The 14,375-nt window shown below is 38.4% G+C and overlaps 1 long non-coding RNA gene across 1 annotated transcript in view; it reads left to right on the forward strand.

The window, feature by feature from the left end:
• Positions 1 to 14,375, forward strand: part of LOC308197589 — a 455,405-nt gene that overhangs the window by 7,882 nt on the left and 433,148 nt on the right. Inside the window, exons 3-4 of the long non-coding RNA XR_013953116.1 lie at positions 2,258 to 2,409; positions 7,798 to 7,893. This is a non-coding gene — a long non-coding RNA (uncharacterized lncRNA). The remainder of the gene's footprint in view (positions 1 to 2,257; positions 2,410 to 7,797; positions 7,894 to 14,375) is intronic.

Here is a 14,375-nt window from a genome sequence, read left to right on the forward strand (position 1 = left end):
ATAAGCTTTGAGCATACCTTGCACGCTTTTCTCCCTGAGGTCCTTTAGAATTCTTGGGTGAGCACCAGCTGGTCCTGGGAATTGGTTAGTTTGCCCAGGCCTTCCCCTGTTCTCCTTAAAATCACCTGAATTTTGGAGAAATCTTTTAAGTTTCTGCAAAAGTAAAGGCTAAAGTATGGGCCAAGTGTCTAATAGTTCAAACATCACATTTTAATAAATGATGGTCTTTTCAGTGGTCAGAACTGCCATAAATAACCTGAGTTTCCTGCTTTATCTTTGAGAACTTTCTGTTCTGATTGTCATCTGGCCTACAGATTATCTGATAGGATTTGTGTTCCTATGGTTAATCCAACAGTATTCATGTACATTAGGTGTTTGAAGAAAGATTTATAGGCAGTTCAGAGTCCTTTTGATAGCTTCTCTATCACTATATTAAAATATATACATAAAACACATGTATATAAGTAGTGTGTACCAATTTTATTGTTTTTCTGGAAATGTGTGCATATGCAATTTTTGTTTTTTATGACTATGATCAAACTTCATTTGAAGAAATGTACCAAGAGCTAGAGAGTTCAAACACTGCTCAGCTGTGTGTGCTAGAGAGGAGTTTCTGACAGGGAGTGAATGAACCAAGTGAGAATGATTTATATGTGAAAGCCTCCCATCATCCATAATAGTAATAAAAAAAATATATTATTAAAATGTGAAGTTCAAAGTATTAGAAACTTGGCTGTAAACTAAGAAACAGCTGGAATCTTTTTTCACAGTGAACAATTTTGGAAAAATCCAGAGCCAATATTAAAAAATGTGATAAAATTGAATATGATCAATTAAATAGGATCCATTAAATATAATGGAATAAAATACTGAAAAATGGAGGAAAAAGTCTTCATAGGGTGTTTATAAAAGTAAGTTAATCTTCTGATAAATAGGTTGTCATTAACATTCACAGATACCCTAAAAACACAAAGCAAGACAAAAACAAACAAACAAAAAAGCCTGCATATTGTTTTTTAAAGGAATTGTTTATTTCACTGTGAATTGCAATCAATAAAAAGGTGCCAATTTTCCAGTAACTTAGAGTCATAACTTAAGGGAAAACAGTGTCTGTGAGTACAATTAGCATAGTATGAATCTGCTCCTCATTAGAATTACACAAATTTCATGAATATAAAATGAGAAATAATATGAAATGAGAAATATTTCACTGGTCATATGAAGCACTGAGACCTGGGCCGTATCATACTTAATTGAGGAATTTCCTTATACTTGAAAACATTTGATAATATTTTAGTAGGTTTTTGATCTGTTTTCTGAAAATAAGCAGTTCAGAATGAAGTTTCTGGTGTTCCTATGAAATCATAGATCATTTAAAAGCAGTAACATAATGAAATAAGAGGACGCTTAGAAATAATACAAATACTTCTATTCTAAATAATGAAGTTAAAAAGCATTTCCTATATAAATGTTAATTGTAGCTCATTGTTTAACATGTCAGTGGCTTACAGAGAGATTAGTTGAGAACATGGGGAAAATTAAAAAACAAACAACAAAACAAACAAAAAAAAACCAACAGTGCTTTGTTCTGTGAGTCTTTCGATATCTTTTCTTGGGATCTTTTGCTGGGATCTTTTTGCTGTATACTGATTTTGACAAAGGATATCATAAGCTCTTTCCTGTCTGCAGCCCAGCAAAATTTGATGTGCAATATTTTTACTCTTTACTTTTAGTTTTTCTGTGGAAAGGGAGTATCTTTGTATAAGTTGTACTTCCATGTCTTCATTATTTGTATGTGGAATATACTGGAAAATCATCTAGCTAAGTAGTGTGGGTGTGATTGATCTACTCCTTTCCTGGGGGGGGGGGGGACGGGAATCTTAAGGAAAAACTAGAGCTCTAATGATTCCAAGCAATACTTGAAAGCTTGGAAATGGGTTCAGCAGCTGAAATTCAAGGATAAATGCCCATTGGCTTCAATAATTAAAATAATAATAAGAAGAAGAAAATTCAAAACAGCTGCTTTGTCTATACTTAATCAGAACCACTTGGGATTCCTCAGGCTATGAATGTTATCAGGAAAGAATGTGATCTCTTTTTTTTTTTTCCACCTACATTTCTCGGTACAATAAAATGATCATGTAGCTTTTGAGGGCTATGAATGTCATTGCTTTAAATTTATAACATACAACATTAATATTGACTTGTTAAAAAGCTATATGTTGCATCTAATATTACTTTGTTCATTTGCCCACAGGTTGATAATCACCTATGTACAGTGATAGGTCTGAAGACCACATTTCTCCTGTGTTCCACAAAATGGATCAATAGCATTCTAAGGACAAAGAAATCTGATCCTCTGCTGTTTAATTAGTGTGCACAAAACTACTAGAAAAATATTTTGCCCAGGTAGTTATTGATGCTGTTATATTTTCCTCTTTGTCTTCTGTGTTCCTGTGATGGCCCAGCCACTTCAGAGCAGCCTGCCTCGTCTTATTCTTCCTTCCCAACCTGAGTAGGATTTCCTCTGCTTTCTAAACGACCTGACTTTCTCATCCATTTTTTCACCTTGGATGCAGGGGCAACTGACACTGGCATAGCCTGTTTCCTTGGCTAGGCAGCAGGGCCCACGGCAGGGCCTTGGCCGGGCTGCAGGGCCTTGGCCGGGCCACAGGGCCTGTCGTAGGGCCTTGGCCAGGCCGCAGGGGTTACAATGGCATCGATTGCAGCTCAGTAAACATAGGCCAAGCCCCAGCACATTGCAGTCTTTCGTGTCTCTTTGGAATCACCAGGGTGATGACACACCTTTTTGATGCTTTCTGACAGTTTTTTAGGATTTTGCATTTGTTCGGGGGGGAGGGGGGGAGAAATTCCAAAACACTGTTGCTGCCCACTGCTGTAGATGCCTGCTCATATCCTCCCACACTCCCTGCCACTCATAACTATCCTGCCTCAGGCCAGGTCTCTAGATGGCATACCTAAGTAGTTTTTTAACCTTAAACAAAACTTGAAGTGCATTCAGGAGACATAATAATAAGAACATGCTGGTTTGAACATCCCAAGGATATTCGAAGTTTTGAAGCGCTATTGTAACTAGCCTGCAGAAGAGGGGGATGAAGGAGAAAGAGAGAGTGAAAAGGTAGGAAAAAACGTCTCTCTCTGTCCCTTCTATTGATGGGCTTCCTGAAGAAAAAAGGTAGAAGGTGCAATTATTAATAGTTTCTGAGATATAGTTCCCAAAGTATGGAGTTGACGGCAATGCTGAGTCCAAATACCAGATTAGTCTCATGATCATTAATGGCTCAACATGACATCATATGGTATGGAATATTCTTTTGGACAGTTCAGGTCAGATGTCCTAGCTCTGTCCCAGCTCCTGCTGCAACCCCAGCAGCCTGCTCACTGGCAGGACAGTATGAGAAGCTGACAAGTCTTTGGCTCAGATTCTCAGCCACAAAGTTTCCATTAACTGTGCTCGCTATGAGAAAGACACGATGCATTTGGTAGATCAAGTCCCTCACCTAAATCACCTAATACCACTAGGATGCAACCTTTGGTCTTCAGTCTGTTTCCTGCAGTGCCTTAGAGGCAAAAAGTTGCAACAACCAGTCTTCTGTTCTATGTTTCCTGTTACTTTTATACAGAGAAATGAAGAAAAAAAAATGTATGCAAGAGAAGAGGTGTAGCTGCAAGACTGCTCAAAAAGATATATAACTCATTTCATACCCTTTCAAGAGGTGATATTGTCCCTCTTCATCCTTAAGGAACTCCTTAAACCCTCAAAACTAGAAGTAGAATTACCTCATGGTGATCTCATTTTTTTTTTTTAGGCATGAAGTTATGAAGTTTCTAATCCAGTCTTTTATCTTGTATTCACAATTATAATGTCAAGATTGAATAATCTGCCTTTATCTCCAGGGTGACAGCTATGTAGGAACTTCAAAAGGGACAGTTTTGCCAGCATCTAAAGACTCTTGTTAATTACTATCATGAAGTAAAGCAGGATGAAAAATGGTATTTCTTTCTGATAGTGTTGTAAAAATATCAGTGATGAAGCAGTACATTTTAAGTACCTTAACAATGCATTTAACTGAGATCAAGACCATTTAATCATGTTGCAGGCTAATCGCTACAGGATACAATATAAAAAGACGTGTGTGTGACACTGATGGTTTAGAAAGCTCGTAATTGGAAATAAAATATTTTGCTTCCGTTTTTCTATTGAAATTGGCTAAGATGAGTTAGTAATAGTGTTGATATACAGTGTACAGGAAGGCTTGTATTGTTATAAGTGTCTTGTAAATAAATTTTAACTTATATTTTCTCATCTTTTCATATTGTATATTCCAGCTTTATGCTGTTTTGACTGCTGTTGGACTTAAATGACCTAATTAGCGTAAAGCCAGATTATATATTTTAATACTACCTGTAGCAAGCAATGTGCTGCCAGCAGAGAATATGAAGTGTATCAACCATATGCCCACATTTCTCCAGGGCTGGGGTTCTGCATTGAGCGTAGGTTTGTCTTTGTGGTACTTGTGGAGAGACAGAGGCCAAGTGAAACTCTGCAGATGGATGAACGGAGTGGCATTTGCTCCATAGGCTTCAAGAGCCATACGAAAGAACTCCTTAGGTCAAACCAATAGACTTAGACCCGTGGCCAACAACTATGGCTACATTCTCATCTTTTAAAGTGGTTGTGTCCTGCTAATTCTTTCAGAATCTATGGAAGTCTAATATAAATAAGCGCCCAAGCAGTCACCTTGGTATTACTAAGGTGAAAGTAAGTACTTCATACAGCCTAATGATAGGTAAAAATAAGACTGAGGTTTTCAGAAAATATGTAGTATTTTCTTTACTTTTAAAATCTGGTTTAATATAATTTACCACTATTCATATCACTAAAAACATATTAAAAACACTATATAACTTAAAGCTGAATTGATGTTGGTGCAAGAACATAGATTCTTATAACTAAGCTCTTGCAGAACGGTAATTTTGTGAGTTTAATATTATATCAGCAAAGGTTTTGAATGGTAGTTAGTCATAGAATCATTAAGGTTGGAAAAGACCTCCATGATCATCTGGTCCAGCTGTCACCCTACTACCAATGTCACCACTAAACCATGTCCTGAGGCAGAGAGTGGGAAGGCCAGGCCTGCACCTGATGCCCCCCCCCAGACAAGGGCTGCCTGCAGGCCGTGTTTGAGGATCAGCCGCAGGGACAGAAGCTGTGCAGCTGCCACAGCCGCTACCTGGGGCTCGGCTGCTGCTGCCCCATCTGCGAGCCCCTTTTTCCCTGCGTTAAGGCGCCTTTATGGCCTATCCGGCACTGCGCAACAATGAAGGCACACAGTTATTGAATCATAGAATCTTTAGGATTGGAAAAGACCTCCAAGATTATCTCGTCCAAACATCCCCCTACCACAAATATCAGCCACTAAACCATAAACCATGTCCCTAAGCACCACGTCCAACCTTTCTTTGAACACCCCCAGGGGTGGTGAAGCCACCACTTCCCTGGGCAACCCGTTCCAATGCCTGACTGCTCTTTCTGAGAAAAAATGTCTCCTTATTTCCAACCTAAACCTCTCATGGTGCAACTTGAGGCCATTCCCTCTAGGCCTATCGCTAGTTATCTGCGAGAAGAGGCCAGCCACCAGATCCCCAGCACTTCCTCTCAGGTAGTTGAAGAGAGCGGTGAGGCCTGCCCTGAGCCTCCTCTTTTCCAGCCTAAACAACCCCTGTTCCCTCAGCCGCTCCTCACAGGACTTGTGTTCCAGGCCCTTCAGCAGCTTTGTAGCCCCTCTCTGGCCACGTTCCAGGGCCTCGATATCTTTCTTGAAGCGAGGGCCCAAAACTGAACACAGTACTTGAGGCCCCGGTGTGGCTTCACCAGACCTGAGTACAGGTGAACAATCACTTCCCTGGTCCTGTTGGCTACGCTATTCCTGATACAAGCCAAGATGCCGTTGGCCTTCTTGGCCACCTGGGCACCTTGTCAGCTCATGTTCAGGTAAACATCAGTCAGCACCCCCAGATCCTTTTACTGTGCACAGCTTTTGAACCAGTCTCCACCAAATGGCTGTCATTCCAAAATCCTTATGCTGCTAGTAGCCCATAGATGATGTCCTTAAGGGAGATCATCTTATTATGAGTATAAAGGGAGTAAGCAATTGCAGAGACTTTGGGTAAGGGGAAGAAGAACCACCCTCCCTTGTTGCTATGCTTCACATCCCAAAAATACAAGATTTGGCAGTGGTTATTCACAGTTTCCCTGCAGGAGCTCCACTGTGACTGTACAAGGGATGACAATTCACATGATATGAACTGGTCCCTGCTGCCAACAGCTGATTTTAGCAGTGCTGCTCACTTGTTACCTACGTGTGCTGCGTTTGTGCTTTGTGATGTCTTGAAAAACATCTAAAAATAAAGGGAAGCTGGAATACTCAAGTGAGATAATACTGCCTCCTGGCAATGGAGAATCAACAAATGGAATGTTCCTTGTGTCTGTATAATTTTGTAATGGTGTTATCAGTATGAAAACTGCAGATATATCTAGTCCAGGCTTGGAGTCTCTCCCCGCGTAACAGAAGGAAATGCCATGTGTGTGGCTTTCCCTGTGTACATAATTTCCGTTATTTCTTTTACTTAGGGAAGAGACGAACTTCTGAAGCAGAAGCCGAGTGCATAGATCATTGTGGTTAAATGGGGGGGCCTGCTTTTTCAGTGACGGGACAGCTTTAAGTAATTACCAAGGTGCTCTCAAGAAATCGTAATGGTTAAAATGAGTCAAGCGTGGTAACGGGAGCATTGTAGCACTTGTGCTTTTAGAAAAGTGAAATGTCCATTAGAGCTAAGGCTTGCAGAATAGTTGAATTTAGTGTTAAATTTAGTGGGATCTGTGGGGTGTTTTTTCAGTTGTGCTTGACACTGAGAACCTTGCGTATCATTTTAGGTTGGGGTGAAAGTTACTGTTTGAGTTTATTACCAGGTTCTGTTTTAAAAATAATGAGGAAGTTTAAAGGAAGTACTGCAGATTTTTATTTTTTAAAGGTAGTTCTAGTGCCTGAATAGCTTTCAGAAGTTAAACTTTGTACCTACAGGACATTAGCTTTGTAGTGCAAATGCCCCTTCTGAAAGTAGGTGTGAAAAATTAAATCACTTGATAAGTCCGTGGTGGTGTTAGTACACTGGGACTTCTGAAAAGCTGCAGTCCTCAGACAAACTTGTATCAAGTGAGCCTGAGTAGTCTTTGCTGCCTGCCTTGCCATCAGAGCAGTGCCCACAGTGTTTCCAACATGACTATGCTTGAAAGCATTGTAAGTGGAAGCATTTTAAGTGTTCTGTTATTAAAATGATGCATGCATGCAAACAGGCACAGCAAAATATCCATAATAAATCTAAAAAGAGTGATCTGTGAAATGTGGACTGTCCCAGGGTCACAGAGCCAGAAATCATTGCTATTCAGTAGAAGTGGTAGAAGAGAGCAGCATGCAATGAAGTGGGCACCCAGCTTGGAACTGCAATAGTGTTCTTGCACAGCTCTTTGAATTGCTGTACTAGAAATCACAATTAAAATAGGTCATTTTATGTGTGTCTATAACAGCAATCAAAGTGCAGTGGTGGTTTAAGTGTTTTAAAATGGCTAAGCCAAGTCATTTTCTCACATGGCTGGTTTTGATATGTAAATAATAAAAAACACGGTATGTGCATTTATGCTTTTAGAAATATATGATTTGTTGCTAGGAGTAACTTTTAAGAATTATTACATGTTGGCTTATTTTATTCACACAGAAAATGATGATGAAACTACCCTCAGAATCCAAAAACTAGAATGGGTCAGCCTTCACGTGTGTCAGTTAATGCATCTGCCATGCTCTGGCCAGAGATGTAAGTACAAATGATTTTAACATTTCCTTGTATGTGATTATTGGAATTTTGGTCAGAACTAACAGATGGGAAAAAAATATGTCATATTCACTAAGACAGTTGCTTCTACTGATGTGGTGGATACATTCATTGTCTTAAATGCGTATATATGTACATATATTTATGTATTTCGTTAAGTTTGAATTACTTCCCAACTGGTACGTGAGATGACCTTATATCACTTTTAATTTTCAGTCTAAAGTTTCTTAATCAAAATTTTAGAATAACTTCAGTTTGTGGTTAGAAATAAACGAAAATGATTTTCAGTGACAGTAACTGAAGTTACATTACACATAAATATTCTTGGTAGCAGAAGAAAAAATCTTCCTTTTGCAGTGACTGAATTGCACAAGCAAGAAGTATGGTGAGTTATTACACAGCTCTACTGTAGAAACACATGGATACAGAGGAAAAAACTTGCTAATATCTTCAGTTGCTTTTAAATCCTAAGTAACATGTACTTGCCTGAACTACAATACAGGCTAGTTTTTGCTGAATACGTCAGTGAATTACTGCTGCAAAAAAGTACAGTACGCAGTAGCTACTTAATCAGATTTCCCTAAAGACAGCTCTACCAGGCTTTTTGAAACTAGCATGTCTGACTCTACACAGAAGGAAAACATACTTCAGTGTCTCTTTTGCAATTTCATTCAGACCTTAAATTAATGTGCAGAGTATAACCAGTTTTCAACCAAAAAACTGAGAGGATTAGTGAGTGAGGCATGAGAAACAGTCAATCTGAATGAAGTAATTCTCAGAGTATACATGAATAATTGCAGTGATGCTGCATCTATAGAAAAGTCTGGATTTTCAGTTGGCGTTTGCTCAGATCATCTGAGGCAGAAGGCTGGGAACAGCACTGCACTGTCACAATGTAATGCTTCAAGTTTTGGGGTGGTTCTGCTGAAGATTTTAGGGATTTTTCTGCTGCTTGTGTGGTCCTATAATTGGAAGTGTAAAATTGTATCTGCTGTAAATATTCAGCCACCGAATAAAGACAAAGAATGAGACTACATTTTTGTTCTCCTTTCCATCCATTTGTCTGCAGGAATTGATTCACAGTTTTAATTAGTCTGCCTTGTTTCACAAAAATCTCTTCCAAGAAGCAAAAGTTACAAGCATTTAAGACTTTTTTTGCTAGGTGCTTTCTTTGGTTTCTAAATTTGTACTCGCAGTATTATTTTTTTTAGAAATGCTAATTATTAGCTCATTCAGAACTTCTGTATGTAAAATTAGTGAAAGCCTGCTTATAAACTACTGGTGCATGTGTGTGCTTTGTTAGGGAAGTACAAATTCTTTCAAAACCTGTGTCATTTTTGTTAAGAGTATCAGGAAAAGGTCTAGGTCTACATACAGCTGATGAGAAAATGCAATCAATAGTGTGTTACTGAGCCCCTTATCTGTTGCTGGGAGAACGGCTTTTGATTTGAAAGGAACTGGGTAGTTATTTGTGTTAATCAAAGGATCTGCTCAGAAGCAGCAAATAATCCCATTTATTAAAAAGGAGCATAGTCTCCATTCAAATCTCTGGCTGTCCTCGGAGCATAAATACCTATGCTACTAAATAACTTATCTCCTTGCTTTACTCCGAAGTCCTTAAACCTTTTTCATCCATGCTGTGTTCATGGGTGCCTTATTCCTTGGCCTGCTCTCAGAACAAGGCAGCTACTACCTGTTATATGAACCCTGGATGGCTTGCAGGATAGTTGGCTCCAGAGACCTATCACTCTAAGCAGTATTGATATAGTAGTGCTCGATCTGTCAGTCTTTCAGTCCTTCACCACTGTCCCATGATGTATAGATCTTCAGAGATCCCTGGGGTGTGCAACATGCAATCTCACAGCCATGCCATAAAGGAAGGGTTCTGGCAGGCCATGCTACAGCTCCCACTACTTAGGGTACGTGGAATTGGAGGAGGGGATGCCACAGGCGTTCCAAAGGACATTTGTCTGCTCCTGCTGCTGCGAAGTGAAGGCACAGCCAGCAAGCCCCGTAAGGGAGTGATGTGAGTGGCTATGACAACACGCACACCATTTAGGGCTGTCTGGACCTACCCACTGCTTCCCAGGACATCTGCTTTAGCACTGTAGCTCTAGCACTTGATTTCCATGTTGTAGTTGAAAAGAAAACCATGGAGACTCTTTCTATGCATACTCTGATTCTGATCACCATTAAATGTAATGTAAAAGTATATCCTTCATTTCAAGGTATTGGCTGAAGGAAGACAGCAATTCATCTGACAAAATGTTTTCACGTAAGTGTATCAATTCATTGCTAAATACTGGTCTCTTCTTCCTAAACATAGGATTTATAAGTCGTTGAAAGCTGTAAAAAGGAATCCTGTCCCAGTACATCAAAATGAAAATCATTGCTTTTGTTTGGAAACATCAGTTGATCTGATTTTTTTTTTTAAAGCCAAATTAAGTATTTTGATTAAAAGGTGAAACTATTTGGATATTTTTCCCAGTCCATTTTTTTTAGTCTGTACACTTGTCTTTTTTTTTCTTTTTTTTTTTTTTTTTTACACTTAAACATAAGAAAATCAAGAAAACATTGGAAATTTCAGACTCTAAATGCAGGGTAAACAGTTGCCTGCTCAGCTGCAGTATCAGAAAACCTGTTACTGTATTATTGTCTGTTTTAAACAGTTCAGCAAAAATTATCATACTGACAAGTCCTAACCTGAGTGCTTAAATGCTGAAATGCCTGTGGTAGTAGATTTATAATAAACACAGTAATTAGATAAATTCTGAAATACTGACTTATATTAATTTAGTTCATGGACACCCAAATCCAGCAAAACATTTACATGTAATCCCATTAAAGTCAATATAATAGAAATTATGTATGTCCTTAAGTGCTTTTTTGGATTAGGGCCTAAATACTTGTTCTTTTCCAAGAAAATGTTGTTCAGCTCCTGGCTCTTAGACTCCCTAATAAAAACTAATGTTGCAACCTGAATATCTGAGTAATGAGGCGGTCACTACACCCAGCTATTTGTGAAGCTCAGTCTTGCCACTCTGCACTTGCCTAAGCGCATCTGACTTGAGTCAAGAAATACATGATGGTAAAGAGCTGAGAGGCTGAGGAGAAATGAGCTCCATGAGACGATGCTTATGGGAGAACAGGCTATGTAACTTCACAGACACGAGGAGCGAGCATGGATGAGCTAGGGGAACACAAGTTTTAAGTAAATACAGATTATTGTAGAGTAACCATTGTAAAGCAATTCCTTTTTCTGATGTCTTGCCACAGTTAAGACAGCAAGCCTTTCTCTTAAATGCTTTACATTTCCTGAAGGAAAGGTCTTTGAATTCACTGAGGAGTAACTCCTCTAGAAACTATACCCTGGAGATGTAAAATATAAGAAAAAAAATAGCCTCTTAACAGCAATGCTGTGGGAGTGGGGCTATCAGAGAGAAGGATAAGAGTCCTACTCTGGAAAGGGACTCCTGAATAAGAAAGCTGAGAAGGGGTAGGTGGTAGTTGAGCACGGGATACTGTCATTGTTGTGTGGATTACAGAGATTAGATGCCTGACAAACCTGAGATTCATTTTCTGTTCTTAGAATTACTGTTCTTGTGATGTTTTGGTATTTTTCCTCTTAAACCTTTCCTTTTTTAGGAATGTACTTAGGGCTTAGGAATTTAATGTGGATATGAAAAGAAAGTGCTTGGGAACTCTGGAAAATGATTTCAAGAGCTCTGTATTCCAAAACCTTCTGGTTGCTACATACAAGGGATTCTACCTAGAATCCTTTTCACTGTAGATCACAGCACCTTGCAGGAAGATTGAAATATAAGGAAGACAGAAAGAATATATCTGACCATCAAATATTCTACATGTAATAATTAAATACAGCTACTTGGATGCCTGCAAATCTGTGTATATAATGTTCATTTTCTACTTCTGTCTTATTCAGACTTTTCACTTGAGTTAAAAAACAAAAATGCCTTCCACCTATGCAGTATTCTATTAGGCAGATCCACTTTCTTTTATCTGCCTTATATGCAAGCACCTTCATCATGAAGCTCTTTACTACTTTGCTCTCAGATCTTCTCATGAGACGTTACCCTGCGCCAGGAGCAGGGAGTTTGTAATTTGTAGTGTTTTCTGTTTGAGTAGCAAACCTGAAAAATCCCAGAAGTAGAAGTGGGAAGGTCACAATTTTCTGCTAAAAATAAGGATGAAACATAATGCAAAGCTCTTGTCATGGGGGAAATGCAGACATGATTCAATCCAGGTTTAAGAGCGTTCTGCAGCAGCACTGGAATCAAAAAATAATGGTTGTACTTAGCTTGGACTGTAGGCACAGTGCTGTCAGGATGTTGTTCCTGTATTCATGATTCAGACAGCAAAACCTATTCTGAAGAGCTGGCACTGCTGGATCTATGGCAGCTGTTGCAATGCATAATTAACGCCGCCCTGGGATACAGTTTCAAATACCGTGTCAGTGCATGCACGAAGCCAGCAAAACGGGCAGTACTTCCAATAGTCAAATATTTATGATTAAGTAACATTTTAATGGCATACACATTACACGTTTTCACAAAATTCGGTGTGGAGAGGATGGATTCCCAAATAAGTTGTAACTGAGAGATTCCAGAGGAAATTAATGCCATTTTTTGTCCTCTATAATGATCAAGAGAAAGATGAATTAATGTTTGCTTAAGCAGTTTGGGCTATGTACAGCATAATCAACAAAATTAGTAGAGAAAGAAACCTCTAGTTGGCTATTTCACATCTAAGTAGGTCAAAATAAGAGAAGGAAGCAAAAATGTGATCAACATTTGGGTAGTATGGTAAGTGTTTTGAAGCAAGCTTGTAGGTGAAAAAGGTTTCTCAGGGAAACAGGTATGTAATACTTATGTTGAACTGCTTGCCTGGCAGGTTAAGGAAAACAAAAATGGCTCTGTTTAATATGGCTTCCTTTTGTATGTGCTGGTAGCCTTCACTGAATAATAGGAAGAGCGTCTTGTCTTAGGTATGAATTTGGCTCCCAGCAACTGAAGATGTTACTAGAGTGTATGCTTAGTCTTCTGTTATCCAAACCTCTATGTGTTTGATCAGCTGAAACTGAGCTGCCATAATAAGAAATTGTCTAGGGGAAAGTTTGAAGTTTTGTAAAAAACAGAGAAAAAATTATCTAAAAATAAACCACAGCTGTGGGGAAGATCCACATTTAAAAATCTACTCTGACTGTAGACTTCATTCCTGCAGTGCGTGTTTTTTTTAGAAGACTATCCCTTGTTGCATATGAATTATGTAAATTTGAATTGTATTCCCAGTGCCCACAGTAGAAAACCTGCTTCATGTGTGAAATTTAACAGATGAGAAGTACAAATTGATTTTGAAATTTAGATTGTACTCCACCAGTTTTAACACTTGGGTTAAATTAATGAAGCTTTATACATTCCAAGTAGCTCAAAACGTTTAGTGTATAGACAGATATACAGAGTGTATAGACAGATATATATAGTATATAGACAGATATCTATGTATAACATCATTTCAGGATCTGAAATGTTTCTTGAAATGTTTTATGAATTTAATTGAAATATGAAAAAATCATTATCAGGCTGAAAAAAGAGACTGTGTGTAAAATATGCGTGATATGGGTTTTCTAAATTCCTTTGAGATGTAAGGCTTTATTTTATTCATTCTTTACTACATAGTTGACCATAGACTAGGGATAGTGGATGAAGCTTAAGTTAAATGACTTTTCTATCCAGAAAAGATGCTTAATTCAATAGTACTAATATAAGACATGTTTTTCATCCAGTCATCTATGTGCTACCCTACCTTTAAACAAGCTTTTGTGAAAATTGGAGTTTGTAGCCATCAAATGAAATCCACTAAGTAAACTAGTATATGTGTTGCAGTAAACTCGTTCTTCTTGTTGGTAACAATTTGTAGTAGATTTTTGTAGTTTTTTTTTTTTTTTTGCTTCTTCAAAAGACATGCAGTAGAGTCCTTCAAGAATCTCTTGCATAGGTATTGGTAACTCGTGGAATGAATAATCAGGTCTGTCAGGAAATGGTTTAGCTGCTACACTTCATTTCAACAAGCTCTGAGAGATCTGCAGCAGTGTAATAGGAAGGCCAGCTTTTCTAGTAGATATCTTTTTAGCTAGCATGGTTCTCAAAAGCCTGGAGAAGTATGAGGACCATAGAGGCTCTGATAAGCATGACCCCAAGTCAGGAAACGGTAGCTAATGGGCTGGCACTGGAATATGCTATCCTCAATCTGGCTAGTGATTGCTGGTATCTCGCTACCTCTGTTTTGTGAAACAAATAAATTATCCTTCAAATTGAATACCTCCAATTTTGCAACGTAAAAAGACGTGTATTATGTATCTGGTGTAACTACTTCAAGTATACATATCTAATTTGTTGGAGTAGATTGTTATTTACAGATTAAAACAAAAATTTATCTGAAATGGA

The sequence above is a fragment of the Anser brachyrhynchus genome (assembly GCF_964034855.1).
Source record: "Anser brachyrhynchus genome assembly, chromosome: 6".
Taxonomy (NCBI): domain Eukaryota; kingdom Metazoa; phylum Chordata; class Aves; order Anseriformes; family Anatidae; genus Anser; species Anser brachyrhynchus.